Source organism: Amblyomma maculatum, chromosome 6 (genome assembly GCF_055883805.1).
Source record: "Amblyomma maculatum isolate TAMU_Amacu chromosome 6, ASM5588380v1, whole genome shotgun sequence".
In the NCBI taxonomy this organism is placed as follows: domain Eukaryota; kingdom Metazoa; phylum Arthropoda; class Arachnida; order Ixodida; family Ixodidae; genus Amblyomma; species Amblyomma maculatum.
In genome coordinates, this window is record NC_139349.1 from 39,245,175 (window position 1) to 39,261,887 (window position 16,713).

The 16,713-nt window shown below is 46.2% G+C and overlaps 1 protein-coding gene across 1 annotated transcript in view; it reads right to left on the reverse strand.

The window, feature by feature from the left end:
* The window catches only part of LOC146185584 (acetylcholinesterase-1-like), a 50,167-nt gene that overhangs the window by 22,671 nt on the left and 10,783 nt on the right, over window positions 1–16,713 (reverse strand). The gene's annotated exons all lie outside the window — the stretch shown is intronic.

Consider the following 16,713-nt stretch of genomic DNA (forward strand, 5'->3'; position numbering starts at 1 on the left):
CCCGTGATCAAGTTACCGCTTAGTTCTAAGCAGGCGTATACATTTTGCAGTCTACAGCACCATGCAACCTATAACATTGAATACCCTTGTTTTAATTCAGTGGGGCCCTGTTAACAGAAGGAAAAAATAGTAGCGCTAGACAACTTTCAGCCCAAATCCTCCGTAATAGTATAAATAAATTGAAGATTTACAGACGCCTTTTAAAGCGTTCATTTATTTTAGTTACCTAACTGTTTATGACACTCTTCTAGAACGAGCTCAACCCTCGTTTAGACATTGCGATATGAACACCCTGTTTTTATGAACGAGATCAAACCACATTTCACTTCAGTCACCACAAATATTCAGAAACTTTAGGTAATTTCCTGTTTTTAACGAGAAGCTGTTTATGATGATAAATTATTCCCATATGAAAAGATAGTAGCCTAATAATCAATACCACCTCACATACTTCTCAGAGGTTTACAGTTTTGTATTCATTACTGTCAAAAGTATACCTTGTTGATTTTCTGCGGAATACTTAACTACTCGGTTCTAGTTTAGTACTAATTTTAAAAGCAGAAATTTGCTAAGCATCGCAAAATTAGATGGTTGATACCCCTACGTTGAAAACAATATTTCACAATATTCGTCAGTAGCCTCTCAATAAAGTGACACCCAAGAAAGCTCCTGTCGAACATTTCCCGTATCTCCCTTCAGCTGTCACTTGCCTGTTTCTTTCACAAATTATGATCGGCGCGTCATAATCAGTGGCGCATGCAGCGAGAGATGCATATATCGTGACTCTTTCTCAACTTAGCTATCTGAACCCGGAAGTAGTAAAGAGCAGCCAAGAGAGATCAGCTTGAATGGCTTCAGCATTCCTTTAATTTATACAGCTGAAACGTTTAGCATTGGATAGATTGACCACCCCCCGTTGGAAATGCAAGCGCAAAATTTGCTTCTTCCGCTGTCCTAGTTTTTCTTAAGAACGCCCACATCTTTCTTGACAGGAGAACAAGGTAGTTCCTTTGTCTAGCCAAGAAAAAAAACGGGGAAAATTAAAGCTATAGACGAACAGCCAATGCGGCACGCAGCTGTGATTTAACGAAAAAGTAAAAACGAAATGCACTTGCCTCCAGTGATGTGACCTTTCATACCGCTGGATGACGCATACAGACAGAGATGTCGTGCGTGCGTAAAGGCATAAACAGACATCTCTCTATGGGGCACACGATCATTTAGACTCAGACGCCATAGAGACAACAATGGGTAGCTCTCCAAACACCGCCTAACCCCAATCCTGTGACCTGCAAACTGTAATCATCGATGGAAAAATGGACTGACAGCTCGTCGCGCATGTGCTTTAACTCATCGTCTTCGTAGCTGCCATCGCAAGGCGCGGGGGCGATCGGTGCGGCAATTGAAGCGCTCGCCCGCCGGGGGGACGCCTAGCGCATACACTTGCTTCCGGGTGAATAGCCTCGCGTTTACAGCAAGCCTGCCAGCCGCCCGAGGACTGAAATGATTCAGTTGGCGAAGTGTTTACGTCGCGGTCGCTGCTTGGCAAACACGACAAGCGCCTTCGGGCGTCTCCTGCTTCTGCGCAAACACTCACTCTTGATCGAGCCGCGGTAGATTTATGTTCTTTGTTCCACTCTGCTCCCACCTTGCCTTCTCACCGAGCCAACGAACCAGTGCACATAGGCTTTTCGATCGCGTTCGGCAGGAGGACAACATTCGCGTCAGCATTCGTATGAGGCTAATGAAGCATGTCTCCTTCTATATGTCTTCAGTGTCATATGTAGTGTTCCTCTTTGGGATGCTACTGAAGAACGAAAATCTAAGTGAGCATTTCAAGATCACAAGAAATACTCCCGCGGTGTTAGAAGAAAACTACCTCTGCAAAAGCGAGATGTGGCCCCATTATAATAGCGACCTTTTAGATTTTGAAATGCCTGCCTTTTGAAGAACAACTACCTCGTCCATTCGCTGCCACCAGGTTGCTGTCGACTTGTTTCCATAAGTATAACTGCTCCTAACTTCGTTAACATTTACTGTTACAGTGATGGTTAAATCTACGCTCTAGTCTATTCTTTACGTTGTAGCCGGAGAGATCGGCCAGATAAATTTGCGTCTCGTTCCACTCGCACGTAAACACTGATGTCAAAATAGAGCCACAAATTACTGTGAGAACCTTGCTGAAGGAAATACGTATAACTAGCGGCCCTGGTAAACAAAGCGCTGTCGTGTTATTTCTGCTACGAGCTACCATTTTTCCTGTTTCAAATAACCGAAAGAGGAAATAACAGAAAGTATACAAAACTTACGTTGTGTAAACCGGGTAGTCAGCATGATGTCGCGTCAACAATTAGACGTTGCGGACTGGCCTCTGACAGAGTAAAATAAAACTGGGCTAGATATTAACTAATAAACTTGTCAGAAAAAACCGCGTAGCACAGGAAACTCCATGTTCTGTTCTCATTGCTCGCAATTTCCTTTCCCACGGATTCAAGGCGCGTCCCGCAGTCGTCACACCACACCACGTCTCACCGGCACAGCACGGAGCACCGCATGCGTATTCCGCTTCGTGTTTGGGCCCTGGAGAAACCACCATACGGTCGCTGCAACCGGCGCCAGAGCGTACACTCTACTCGCAGAGTGTAGTGATCTCTCGAGAAGCCGCCCTGGTCACGAGGAAACGAAGCCAGGCAGCTGCCTCCTCATGGACGGTCACGCCGCGCCGTTCCCGGTTTGCTCGACTGCGCACGTGGGTGCACGTGGAACTGACCGGTGCAGCTAACGTGGCTCGATTGTTCTGTCTCTTTCTATGGTTCCGCAGTGCGCGCACAAAAGACAAGAAACAGGCGGTCGAGGCACCACGGAACCCACGCATTGGTACGTCCCACCCTCCGTCAAAACCATTAAAATAAAAATAATGTAGTCGGAGTAGTATACGGGAAGTAGGTACTCGCAATCTGAAGCACTGAGAAAGGTTGCACAATTGTGTCTAAATTTACCGCCAGTGTTTCCGCGCGAGCATTTATTTGTACCCCTGTAGTGCTGTGTCGATGCAAGGCGGTGTCCATGCCGCTCTGCATCGTACGATGGAGAGGAAAACTCAAATAGAGCTCGTAGAAAAGCGCTTCGTCGTTGCTGGTCATTTGCTATTCAAACCCTGTGTCGCAAAAGTCACCTTAGTCTATATCCTGAAGTAGCCATCGGCCAGGACTGCTTTCTGTCGTTTTCATGTTGCAGACACAAGCATAACTGAAACTTTGTGCCTGAAATGTTCACGAAACAAGGTCAGGAGGTGGGATATGCTGCAGTAAGTCATGCCAAGCCAAGCTAATACCAATAACATATACGGCTTTTGAAAGCCAGTGCGCTTACCTCTTACCCCTCACAGGGGCAGAACTCACTGAACGTATCATAATAAAGCTTCTCGCGACCGACCTGACCTATTGCTAAGCGCTTGTTTAGCGCAGCTACATATCCAGGTGTTTCAGATGAGCCCTTTACTATTTTTAAACAGGCATAGGAATAGGAGTTCGAGAGAAAATGCTGCTGGGCTAGTTGGGGCTGCATGTAGAATTCAGCGCAAAAATTGGACGGAGGGTGTAAGAGGAAACACATAAGACGTTCACTAGAGCTAGTGCTAGCGCTAGATAGTGAACGCCTATCCCGTCCCTCGTCCAGTGTTTTTGAGATTATAATTCTTGATAGTAATACCAGTATCAGCGAAAATCATAAAGCAGGAGAGTAATCTTGACAAGGTACTGGTATTGGCGAAGATCAGAAGACCGCTGAATAATTTTGAAAAGGTTGGCAGTTAACTAAATTTTTATTGTTGCTTTCTTAACTAATAGAGATAGGCGTCCAATTGCAATCGATCAGAGATTTATAGCTGATTAATAATGCTAGGCATATCAGCCTTTGCCATTTCTAAAACGCGGTTACCCTTCTCACAATGGAGAGTCCAGTTTTGTCCACTTCTGGCGCAATTCGAAAACGGCGCGTCTCCAGAGCGCGCTTGACAATGTCCATCAAAACGCGTCACTCTGGCGTGCGAGCCAGGAGCAACAAATCTTTAACTGCAACCAAGCCCCATCTGAAATATTTAAAAAGTTATTTATCAGAGTCAGTTAACTGATTAAACAGTTAGCAATATTTAAAAAGTTAATTATCAAAGCTGAGTTAACTGATTAAATAGTGAAAAACATTTGTCAGTTTTCTGAAGTCCACCGGCAACATTGGCAATATATATCGGAGATGTTATCTTATTACATCAAAAAAGCTATCTTTAAAAATTTACGGCGAGTTTGCCTGGAACCCTTGGTATATGTCGTTATGCAGCAAAATGAGTCATATTGTGCTATTAGTAGAACACTAAAAGGCCTTACAGGCAAATAAATATACACCAGGCAATGCAAGTATGTTAACTGTCCCTTGGCCAGAAAAAGTCTCCACTCATGTAACACTATATAATCAATATCATCCTTTCTTCGGAAGTCTATAGCTTTCTCATTTCTACAATATAAGGTTGGCATCAGCTGTGAACCGCATTTCAGCGTCTTTGCCTAAAGAAAAAAAAAATCTAGAGTAAACTACGAGGACCACGTAGTCCGACAGCGACCGGGGGAGTGGCACAATATCGGAGCAGCCTTCTGTGGCCGCATCAAAGTTCACGACCACTTCCGCTTCCGGGAGCACAAAAACAAACGGTGGACAGCCTCCGCACGTGCGTGGCTGACCCCGAGCAGTGCATTGCGGCTGCCGGAAGCAAGATATCCGATCTTCGAGTACACAAAGTGGGCGGCTTCCGCCGGCTTTTACTCCGCGCACAGCCAGCCGCTTTCAGCTGCCGTCGCTCTTTGTTTCGTCGCTTGTCAGTCTCCTCCACATCCTCTTTCGAAGCCTCTCTCTGCCGGAACCTATAGCAAGGATCGTCCCAGGTTACGAGCTGGAGACAGGTTACCAGGTTTTCTTTTACCCTCTGCAAACTGGTCGTAAACGCGAGACGTTCGCACGGCTTTTGTCTTGAAGGCTCGTGGAGCTTTCACGGACGGCTGGAAATATATATATTGACGGCAGTTGCTATTTGGACGTCTCGGCGTTGGAAACAGTGGACACCGAGAAAGGGCGAGCCGATTCTCGGCAATACCGCTGGGCTTGTTCCTTCCAAAGACGTCCTCCTTCCATACGGCTTTTGTCGTGCTAAGTCGCTACACAGATCACAAAGCAGTTTTTGCTACAATCTGACATTGTTTTACAATGCAGCGTGGACAGATAAAGGCGAAAAGGGAGGAAGAGCACACACGAGAGCTATTGTACCTGTGAAGCCCCTTCAACTCACCCTGCTCATCTCCATCTCGGTCTCATCGTTTTACCACTGATAATGAAACTAGACTGCTCTGGTAGTTAAAATAAACGTGCATTATGGGACCTCTACACCCCTCGACAGATCTGCGAGCTGCCATGCGGTGCCATAGAAAAGTGGTGCGATTTTATGTTAGACAAAATCCGCAGAGGTAGTTGATTAAGCATTTTCGCGCAAACCAAAGCGCAGTAGACTATAAATAAATATGTAGATGAAGATTCAAATTAATTTGAACCACTCGGAGACCCTGAACTTGTGTCCCCGCTCGTCATGGACGCGTATCATTGCAAGCGGGCAGTTTGGCGAGCAACAAGTGACACCATTTTCCAACGTTTCTCTCAGGAAAACGCGTCTTTCCTGGGAACGCCCCTGATGACTGCGAAGATACCGGGTTCACGTAGCAGCGGTATTCGAACGCAGCGCTTCCCCAAGTACGAACCCATTACTACTCCACTATCAAGGAAACGTCACTGGTATATGGGACGGAGCTGAGTACGCAGCAAAAAATTCAAGCTACGTCAGTGTCATCTTCGGTCACCCGATATGTTACAATATGCGCGCACTCAGAAGCACAAAATTGGTAGGACAGTGCGAACACTTCCCGCTCCTCGCGGAAATCCTCTCTAAGCCCGCACAGATCGACCGCCGAGAATACGAGTCTCCGAAAAAAAAGATTCCGCGTCTCTTTTTTTCGTGAGCGCGACGAAATACTCACGGCGCATACAAAACGCGCTAGCGTCTTGAGCCCCTCGCGTGATCTGACTCGTACATTCGGTATCAGTGTTTGTAATAACGAAGGCAGGATACTAAATGCCGTTCTCGCAGGGTAACATGCTTTCTTATCGTGTCTCTTCACGCCGAGGTCATCAACTTCTTTTCCTATTGGCTTGCTGCCTCCGTATACCCAGACCATCTTCATAAGGAGCCTCCAGCGAAAGGCAAGCTAAATCGAAAGCAGTCGTACTCTATTTTAAAATTCTTTAAACTTTCTTTCCTCAGTATGGACATCTTTAGGAGCTGCCTGCCATGGCAGACGTTGCAAGGCGTGTGAATACTGAGCATGAGAAGTAGAATGAAACTGTATAATAGAGTGAATAGCAAAACGAAAAGTGGGGCATTTTAATACGTATAGGTTGGGGAATTTTCAACTCGCCGAGCCAAAAAAAAAAGAAAAAAAGAAAGGACAAGCAATCTTGAAAGATTGCGGATTATATGCGAAGTTACCGCCCAGGAAAAAAATTCAGATAAGGGAACAGCCGCGGAGCAAGCCCAGCACAAGGTGATTTCGGCACTGAAAATATTTCTTATTTCCGGTCCGACCTTATCTGAAAGAAAACAAACACACGCGAGAAGAAAGCAAGGAGAAGAGGTGGGCGGGGTGGTACGGAATTTAGAACGATAGCGTATACCTTGCGTTGACTGCATGCGAACTCAGCTTCCGGTTTTCCCAAGTACACAAGTACCGCAGCGATGGATGGGGTGGTTAGAACCGACTTTATGCCTAAGATACTATGCGTGCCGGCGCCTTCTCCCACTGGCATATTTCCAGGCTAGCTGGTGCAATTTCATTAGGGTGAGCCAGCATGAGCATTGTGCGCGAACTTGAGAGAAGATTCTCCCTTTCAGTGAAGTTTCCTATTTCACTTTCTGAGTCCGTGTCCGAATGTTCAAAATCGCCCGCACAGATGGCATTCGCCCCTTTCTGTTTATATAGGTTGCTCGCGCGCCCGGCCGTCCGAGCTGCTTTTACGGTTTGAAAAGTCGCGAACTCCGGTCACTTCTGTTATTCTATCCAGTTCTTCTGTGGTCTTAGTGAAGTGTTCGAACGCCTAGGCCAATTTCTCACCTTATAGTGTGCGCCTGTATAAGACTACCATAATTGACATGAACTGTTTTACCTTTGACTAATCGGGTTCCACAGCACCACGTTGGTTGAAATGCTACTGCCTCTGGGCATTTTTAAGTGAAGAACTAACTGATGAACGATAACGATATATTTGCTCCAATTACTACAAGCCAGTTGCAATATGAAGCTCCAGACACCCTTGCATTGGCTGACGACTGACCTGGCATTACTGCTCGCCCTGTTGTTGGAAGGAAGCTTTGTGCAGAAATTTAAGAAAAATAACAACCGCAGGGCACTAGACAGCCTTCTATTACAAGCAACACAAGTATGTGTGTGACTTTGCTCTGACGATCTTGCGTTGCTCTGCGTAGATGGGATTTGTGTTATGAATGCACTCTCAACCACACGCATTTTTGAGAGCTACTGTGAGCAGAGTGAAGAGTTATGAACTTTGGAATATGAAGATTTTAGAACGACGATGCGGGTAGGATTGATAATGTCCCTCCATGAAGGCCTCCGAAACGAAGCTCTGGCGCTTATAAGGGGCGTCATTACTTATCAGCCCTTCGACACATATGATGACAAGTGCGAGTACCTTTGGCAGAAATGAGGCGTGGACACCCCAATACAATAGAAAAGAGAAGAATCAAGTTGGTTCTGGATGGTCGCCTCCGAGCTAAAAAAAGAAAAAACAAAAACAAGGAGGTTTACTGCGCAGAATTGTACTTATTGTGTCTTGCTTCAGTCATCGTAGGCGACAACCTGGGGCATGCCACTGATATAAGCATAGCAGGAAAAGATAAATAAATAATACTAGCTATCTTTCTGTACTCAACACAAACGCTATGTTCATTTGATACCTCTGCTGTCCCACGATAAGTCCCCAAAACAGGGTGCAGTTTAAAGGCTGGATGAAAAGCGATCGGAGCCCTCTGCTGTGTGCACCTTTTTCTCTCCATCTTGTTTCCTTCAAAACGCAGTTCAAATTACCACGAATATTTGTTACAGATACAGCGCTTTTGCTTTCCTACAAACTAATTTACTTTTTTTTTTATATATATTGTGAGGTGTGATGTCCTTTTCGCCCTGCAACCGCTGTCGGCCTTGGTTTAGTCCTGTATGTCCGGCAGCTAGTTTCACAATTCGGGTTCTTCCGTGGCACTTCACACACTCCTGACCCGTATGTTCCTGCAACTCAGTTTAGTTAATCTTCTACTGACCCCAATGTTCCTGACACAACTGAGTATTGTTTCAAGTGTATTGCAAAGATGCAGTACTCTTGTGGTACATGTGGCGAGGGGCGTTATAACCGGAGTGGCACTCTTTATTGTTGCTATGTCGTGCACTACCTTTTTTCCAGTGTGCTGTTGCTTATTTGTTCCGTATTTTGTACCGGGTTGATTTGACATTGTAGTCCTAAGAGTTTGTACAAAATTAGTCTATACAGACCATCGCTTGACTGTAATCAATTCCATGCTAAAAGGAAAACTCTCCGTGCTCAATGGGTAGTATGCCATCTGGTAAGGCGTCGGAAAACAAAGCTGCTCTTTCGCGCTGATATTGGATCGAACCTAGCTCGGGGCTGAATTTTCGTTTTCTAATCCTAGTGCTTTCACAGAAAAGCTCTAAAATATTGTAATAAGTTCTTTCATTTTGGCTTCTGGGTTGACCTTACATATTCGAGCCTGCCTGACGTGTGTTTCTGTCCACGCTGACATGTGCTTGCTGTGAAATCGTTTGTTTTCTTGGTGAGCGATTGGTTTTGCTTATCTGGGCGGCCTTCGTGCGCACAAAATGTTTCTAAGTAGATCTTTGCCAACGCTACGGCATCTACATTGCTTGCATTAGGCGCATTTACCTATATCACCTGGAACACTTGACACAATCGGGTAGTAAAAGGAATAAAAACAAATCCTTCCGAGTCGCCATTAGAGGGCGAGGGTTCTATGTGGTACACCCTACGTCATCGCTGCTGTCAAGTGTGTGCTTACCGGTGACGTAGTGACATAAAAAAAAAAGAGAAGAGTTTAAACGCTGCTGAACGGAATATGGAGCGAAAGCATTAGCTGCGGGAGACCGAGCGTTCTTCTTCTTCTTCTTCTTCGTCTTCTTCGCGGCTGTTCATGGTCATTCGTGACTGCGGCCACCGACTACGCGACGGGCCGAAACCTGGCGTAGTATTGCTTTCGCAAAATTCTGGGAGGCATTTAAAATCCCTCAAGAGCGGTAAGGCGACAGCGTTTGGAGCTATGTTCTATTGTAGTGTTGATTTGGCACCCTCCCGACGTTGAGAGACGGCAGGAAATATAGACAAGGAGAAGGAAGATGCATTTCTCACTTGCATTACTAGCTCCCGCACGTTGAAACATTAAAGACATTGTATATTTTGTATATTTGTATATAAAATATTGTATATTTTGAGCGCAATAAAGAAAAGCTCGGCGTGGCGTAGTCGGTTAGCACGCTCGGCTGGTGCTCGGAGGAGGGCTTCGACTCGCGTGGAGGACGATTCTTTTCTTATATGTTAATGAATTTACTGGGTTGGCTTTGGATTGGGTTATTGACTCTTGTCTGGATTGTGTTATGGACTATGGATTATGGATAGTATTGTGGACTGCTTGATTATGGGCTGGATTCTGATCTGACTTGTTATGTTGACTGTGTTGCATTGGCTTTGGATCTGTCTCGTCTGATTCACGTTAATGACGAGCCATTAAAGGCTTTCGTCGTAAAACAGTCCCCAAAGACTGCACAAAGGTGCAAAAAACAGTGACAGCCGTCTTCGTGCCATTCCTTGCGCATATAGCACCTTAACTTAGAACAACATGCGTGTATTCTTAAAGTGAGCTAATTTATGTTTAGCATGGATTGCGTGCTATTTATTTATTTATTCACTTTGCTGCGGAAGCTCGTGGCAATCACCGCAACAGCGAACACCCGTTTATGATAAAACCGCGTCATAGCCGTATATCATTTTGTGTCGCTCTTTCTATAGCAGAAAGGACAATACAAATATTGCGAGGCAGCAGTGATTTCGGCGGAATCCATCATTGTGATTGCAACTTGCAACACCGAGTCGGACAACAACGACCAGCGCGGCAACTGCATTCCGGGCGCCGCTCAAGTTCAAGGTGTTGGGCCGGCGCCGCCGCATCGGAGTAGCGCTCATTGTCCGCGTGCTGCCGGCGCACTTCCTTCCTTTCGCCATGATCTTGACTCGCGGGTCCGCCGGCTTCTCTTTCTTGTTTTTCATTTCCCAACAGCGACCAAAAGCACCAGACCTCCTTTCTCTCTCTCTCTCTCTCTCTACAAACCTACTCACCGCTACGCTTTTCCTGGTGGACCTGCGAAGCCAACAGGACAGGGAGGGGGGGGGGGGGGGGGGGGTCTGCAGCTTATTCACTCTCGCTCCTCCATTTCCCTTCTCAGCATAATCGACGCCGGCCGCGGCTATTACGTGGACGTTACGCGAGCGAGTTATGCCGCCATCGCGCTCACGTAATCGCGAAGACGTCAAGTGGAGCAGCTCGCGGTGAGAGGGCTGCTCGTTTCCACTATCCCTCGCGCCACCGCCTACTTCCGGGTTGGCGATGACCGGACGTTGATCGTCGTCGTTTTTCTTCGTCCGGTTTTCGTTCCGCCCCTGGTTTCTCGCTACCTGACCTCCCGCTATCAGGAAGTACGACGGACTCCAGTGCTTTCGCCGCCGAAGAGAAGAAGCATGTGTCCGTCGACGAGAGAAAGTGGCGTATGCTTAGTAGCCGCGCTCTTCGGATATGCGCGTCGCGGCAACGTGGAAGTGGCGGAGGATGCAGGTCGTGTCATGCGCTGTTCCTCTCGATATAACCAGGAAAGGTCGCGCGTGAGCGGGAAAAACATCATAGACAGAGTTTGTCGCTTCTGAGTTGCCTGCATGCCGTATCACACGTGATGTGATCACGTGAATGAGATGTGCTTTTTTCGTTTAGAGATTACCCCCCGAAGATGACGAGATATGATAACGGAAATTTCTGTCTAAATAAGGGACGATACTCGCAATGTTTTTGTTCTCATAGTTGCATGGTTCTATATTCGTGTATGAGACTGTTAACAGCACATAATCTTTATAACCAGTAGCATTTTTTTCAAATCAAAGGCGAGTTTCATTTCTCACTGCTGCTCCCCTTATACGTTTAGCACTAACTTTACACCATCACCCGTTACGAGTGCTCAATATATCCTACTAGATTCCTTCCTGGCTTTCATGTAGTTGTTCTGGCTTCACACTACAGCTTGATTCAGTGTCACAGCCCTACTTGCCAACTGATGGACAGCTGCATTCTGGACTTCATGGGTTCTCCGAAAATGCACGAGCAATTTCCTCACCGCAGAGTTCATTTCATCTACGTCAGATTTGTTCCTTTGATTGATGAAGCCGCATGAGTAAAAAGATAATTTACAGGTGGTGAGCGGAGCGATCCGAAGACAAGATATAGCACTAGACTTTATTACCCCAATTGCGACATACCTTCATCGCACACCTAGCCTTTGGTACTTATTCACCTATGTGGTCACTGGCATCCTTCCCTCCTTAAAGTAAGATCTCCCGTCTGAAGTGCATGCGCCCTCTGAGGGTGTTGTTGTTCGGCTCAGCTCGCTTCTTTGACTCTTATTACCTCGCTCTTTAAAGGCCTCAGCTCCATGAAATCCATTCACAAGCACCGCACAGCGTCGGTAAACCATAAAGCGAAGATCATAATCAATCACTCAATGGAATAGTGACTTTGACGCGCACACGCCGCTTTGATATATTCGCTCTTCTTCTCAGTTAACTTTCCTCATCACTCTTCCCCTTCCAAGGTAGCTGTCCTCCGGGTTGTTCGCTTGCTAACCACCGTCAGGTTGCGCATCCCTCCGCGCGTTTCAGCACCTCCTCCGTCCAGAGTGCAGATAACATCCTCCGACCTCTCCTGGGTTCTTGCCGTAGCATCCACCTTCCGACCTCACTTTCTCTCCTTTTCCTTACAAGGTAACTGAAAGATTTCATTCTCTCCACTTTACTATCTGGCCAATTGTGACAGATGGATGATTAGGGGACACCGCACTCTGGACAGGTTTTGTTCATCTGAAGCATCCGATGCCCCATCATCACTTGCATCATCACTATCGTCTACACCGCAGCCTCTTCATTGGCGACAAAAAACATAGTGACCACTTACCAGCAGAAATATTTTTATTGGTCATGTGTGAAAGCTATAACATTGATGCATTCAAAAACTTAATACTTCTGCTGAAAACTACGGGGCAAGGACTTTTTCGTCAGTGAAATTGGCTGCAACATAGACGCTAGTGGTGATGCAATGGCGCAATACTGGAGTTACTCAGTGCACAAATACATAAGAAGAAAACATGAACTATTTAAACTTACCCTTGAGAGCCACAGTACGTTCGTCCATCTCGATCATGTCAACAAGAGTGGCGGAACGAGCACATGAAACGACGACTCCTCTGCGTTAGCTCGAATAAAGGACCAAAAATATGCACGGTTGCAGTCGGCACAGCACGTTGCCGGTATCTGAAATAAACCTGCTGATTCTCCAGCTCATAAGTGCAGTTCAACTTTCAACTCAACTACTTTACTGCGGCTGTAGGAGTGTTCTACACAAACGTCAGATTCGCAAAAGGCAGTCGCACAAACCGAGAGCACCTTTCTATCCGACGGTAGGAAGCGCTTGTAGCGTAGCGACGTCGACCACAAGCTGCTCTCTATGCGCAGTCTAGTTTTAAAACCTCCCTCTCTGATCCGACCCAACTTCAGAAGTTGGTTTGCCCACTGCTTCCGAAAGTCGACCGCGGCCAATCTGGTTATCGGTTGAGGAAAGGTCGACCGTTTTAAGAGAGAATCAGCGCGCGCGAAACTTATCTCCCTTTATTCTTCCTCTCTCCTAGCGCATAGAGACCTCTTCCACTTCGGAGAGACTTTTTTCCGTAGAACAGCCGCGTGCTTATTTTCTTCACGGCGCGACGCCTCTTGAAAATGCCGAGTTCAACTTTTTATCTCGCAAAGCAAATAACCATAATGTGGTGCTGAGGGCCGTCTTCGTAACAGTGGGCTTGCATGCGGGTGAAGCGTTTCCGCGGGTGCACAGTGGCCCGTGACGTCGGCGAACGAGCCGGATGGCGTGTCCGGTCCGTTCAGCCGAGCTACGGAACTGGGCTTCGCTTCCTGATCCAGTGACCTTAAAGGGACCGCCCGAAAGTGACCCGTTCTTCCCCCTTGGTGGGAGCTTTCTTGAGAACAAGGTACAAGGAGTCTCGTGGTGCGTGCAAGTGAATGAAGTTGTGTAACGCCGTGCACATTTGTATGCGTGTTTGGTGTGAAGGATGCTGGGAGCAAAAGGCCCGGTTGCGCTTTGCAATGAGTGTTTGCGCAGATGCATTCTTCGTCTTTGTTCGCAACAGGAAGTCGACATTCTGCTCAGGTTAGGAGCGAGAAGTGTCGGAGGGCGTGAACCTTGAGCTCGTAAAAAAGAAAAGCAAAAAAAAAAAAAGGAAAACAACGCGAAAGATTCTGGCAGATTTATGGCGGCTCATCGCTTTCACTTTCTTTATTATATTTCAATATTCTTCCTTTCGGCTTTCAGAGCACCGTGATCATCACCAGATGCTAAATTTGCAGTTCTTGGGCTTCGCTGAACGCACAGGTGTGGTGTTGGCGGATAAGGCGGTGAAGTCACGGGTGTCATGACCACCCCCTGTACTTTATCGGCCTCTAACGAGGCAGCAAAATGCCGTGTGCGTGAGAACAAAGATGTAAAGACCGTGCTTTCATGCTACCGAGAAGATCAGGGCTCTTCGACCTCTTCACACATATTCCTCGCACACCTGTGCACAAGATATAGCTCACAAAGGAAAAAAAAAGGGAAGAGCATTGCGTACGGACCTGAAGTCATTTACTACCTCTTCTCATGCTTGAGGTGCGGTTGATAGCCTCCAACGCCACCTCTTTCTTTTTCTGCAGATTTTCCACCACTACCAGTTTCATTCGTCAACAATAGTAGAAACGGAAGACACAAAGAGAAGTTGCAAAGTAATTCATGTTGTCTGTTCGCCTGATGCACGGTACAGGTAGGCATAGTGGAGCATCTACTACTTGCGAGAGAGCCAGAGATTTTAGAGTTAAGATGGAGTATTCAGGAATGCCGCGGTGAGCTTCCGGTATTGTTGAAACATCTCCAGCGTGGGGAATAGGTATCATAGGCGTGTGGTTTTACTGAGAACTGTGAGGGAGTTCTAAACTTGGAGCATCTACTGTCGCATCAAGATAAGGCTTTTATTTACGACGAAATGCCTGGCGTTTTTCTCCTCCAGCTTGTACCGGTGGTAAAATAGGATGGCGGAACGTTAAGTGTCTTCCGTGGGTTGCTCGGTTCGTTAAATTCACGCATGATGAACTGAAATCCGCCGGCGATCGTGTGTGCGGCTGCGGTTTCGCTGATAGTGTAGCGCCCCCCCCCCCCCCCCCCCCCCCTCTTTTTTTTATCTGCTTATTTTTTCTGCAAAGCGAGATTACCCTTTTTTATATATTTTTTATTATTTCTTTTTATTAGTTTGAGCCAGTTGTATCGCAAGACGGTGCGGGCTGGGTAATTTATTTTACAAAGCCCAAACTAACTAGTGTTTCACTTGCAGGCGTCCGAGGTTCGTGACGAAGCGTGACCGCGCCGAAGTTAGCACTTTTGTGGTCTTGCGTAACCGCCGGTTCCCGCGAGTTTGGAAGACTGGCCCTATGGTGTCGTGTGTAAAGTTCTGGCCAGGATATCCCCATAAAAATCATAATAATACATTTTGTACAGTAATACGTTACCTACCTTTGGACCGCAGTTATATCGGTGCTGGAGGGACAACTAGGGTACAGTCTTTATCAAAGTGTAGAGCCCGGGGGGTCTGCTTTTGAGCCAAATAGCGGCGCTAATCTAGCGTTAGTGGAGGTCCTTCCCATTGGAGAGGGTAGGACAAAAAAATCTTCTTACCATCGAGAGATTCAGAACACTGAACATGCATTACAAAGCGCACGAAGCGGCTCAGAAGCAGACCCCCTTGGGCTCTACACTTTTGGCAAAGACTGTACATGCCACGTCTCATTTTAGCACTGTAGGAGGTTAATGCGCGCCGCTAGAAAGTATAAAGAAAAAAATGCACCAAAGTCCCTTTCTGGCAAGTATAATACGCCGAGTCCATTTCCTTTTATTCTGAGCGGTATTATATACATATCCGAACAATGGCGTGGATATGGGAGAGCTTGAGGCAGTGACGCAGGTCGAAAATAATTAGTATAGAATAGATCTAAGGGCTCTTTGATTGCGATGTTTTATTACTCTACAGTAAAATAATGAGCGAAATTTCGGCTTTGCCCGAGTTAGTTTATAACTTCAGCTACCGGCACGAAGTAAGACGCCAAGAATGAAATATTGCAAACAGGACAGGCACCGTCGACGAAGGTACCCATCCTGTGATCAGTGTCGTTTTTCGCGTCTTGTTTTGCAATGGTCGTTGAAGTCTCAAACACAAATAATACCGACAATCTGCAACTGCAGTACTAAATTCCTTCACCGATACTGGTTTCACTAGAAAGCTGCGTTTACATGATGACAGCATAATTTGCATTTATAAAGTCCATGAATCGATCTGCACGTCCGCTAAGGACATCTAAATACCACCAGCGTCCTCACTGCCTTTTAGGCTTGTTATTTTCCAGTGAAATAAATGCGTTTGTTTCTTCAGTTTGTCTCGGGTTTCAGAGATACAATCAGTCCAAACGTTTTCTACTCCGCATTTTTCTTTTCATCTGAAAAAAACGACCATGCGACACACTTTTTAGTTAGGAGTGGTGCTGAATAAAAAAACAAAAAGCGTGAGGGAGGTTAAAAAAAATCAGATTTATGTCACTTCTGTACCACTGTGCGATGCGCTTGTGCACGTACTAATCTTTCCGACCTCGAGAATCATTTTACTGGCCGTAAAAGCTGAACTTTTCTAAGTGCACTGAAACAGGAAAAGACAGCAAAAAAAAAAAAAAAGAAAGAAAGAAAGAAAAAAAGGGGTGGGAAAAACAAAATTTGCGGAGGACACACAGGTCTACTTACGTGCTGTGAATGCGAAATCACTAACGAGTCACCGTTAGTTTTGCTGTAATGTTTATTCTCCACCCGACACAATATAAACCCACGCCCATTCGCATGCGGTACAGCGTACTTTGTGCTGTTCGTGTTTATCCTTTTCGGTGTTTTCCCATGCAATAAAAAAAAAAAAAGAAGTCGGGACTTTGAGGCCTAGTTGGCGAAATGGCTAGATCGCCATTCAAATGTCGTGAGTTCGAGTGCCGCCCGCAACCGAAAACATTTCTTTGGGCAAATGATTTGCTTTCTAAAGTTAAATCGTTTCAGACATGCGGCGGTGTTTAATCTGGATTTCATGACACGTTTTATTTAATTTATTCCATGTGTTGTGCGGCTTATGGAATTCACGC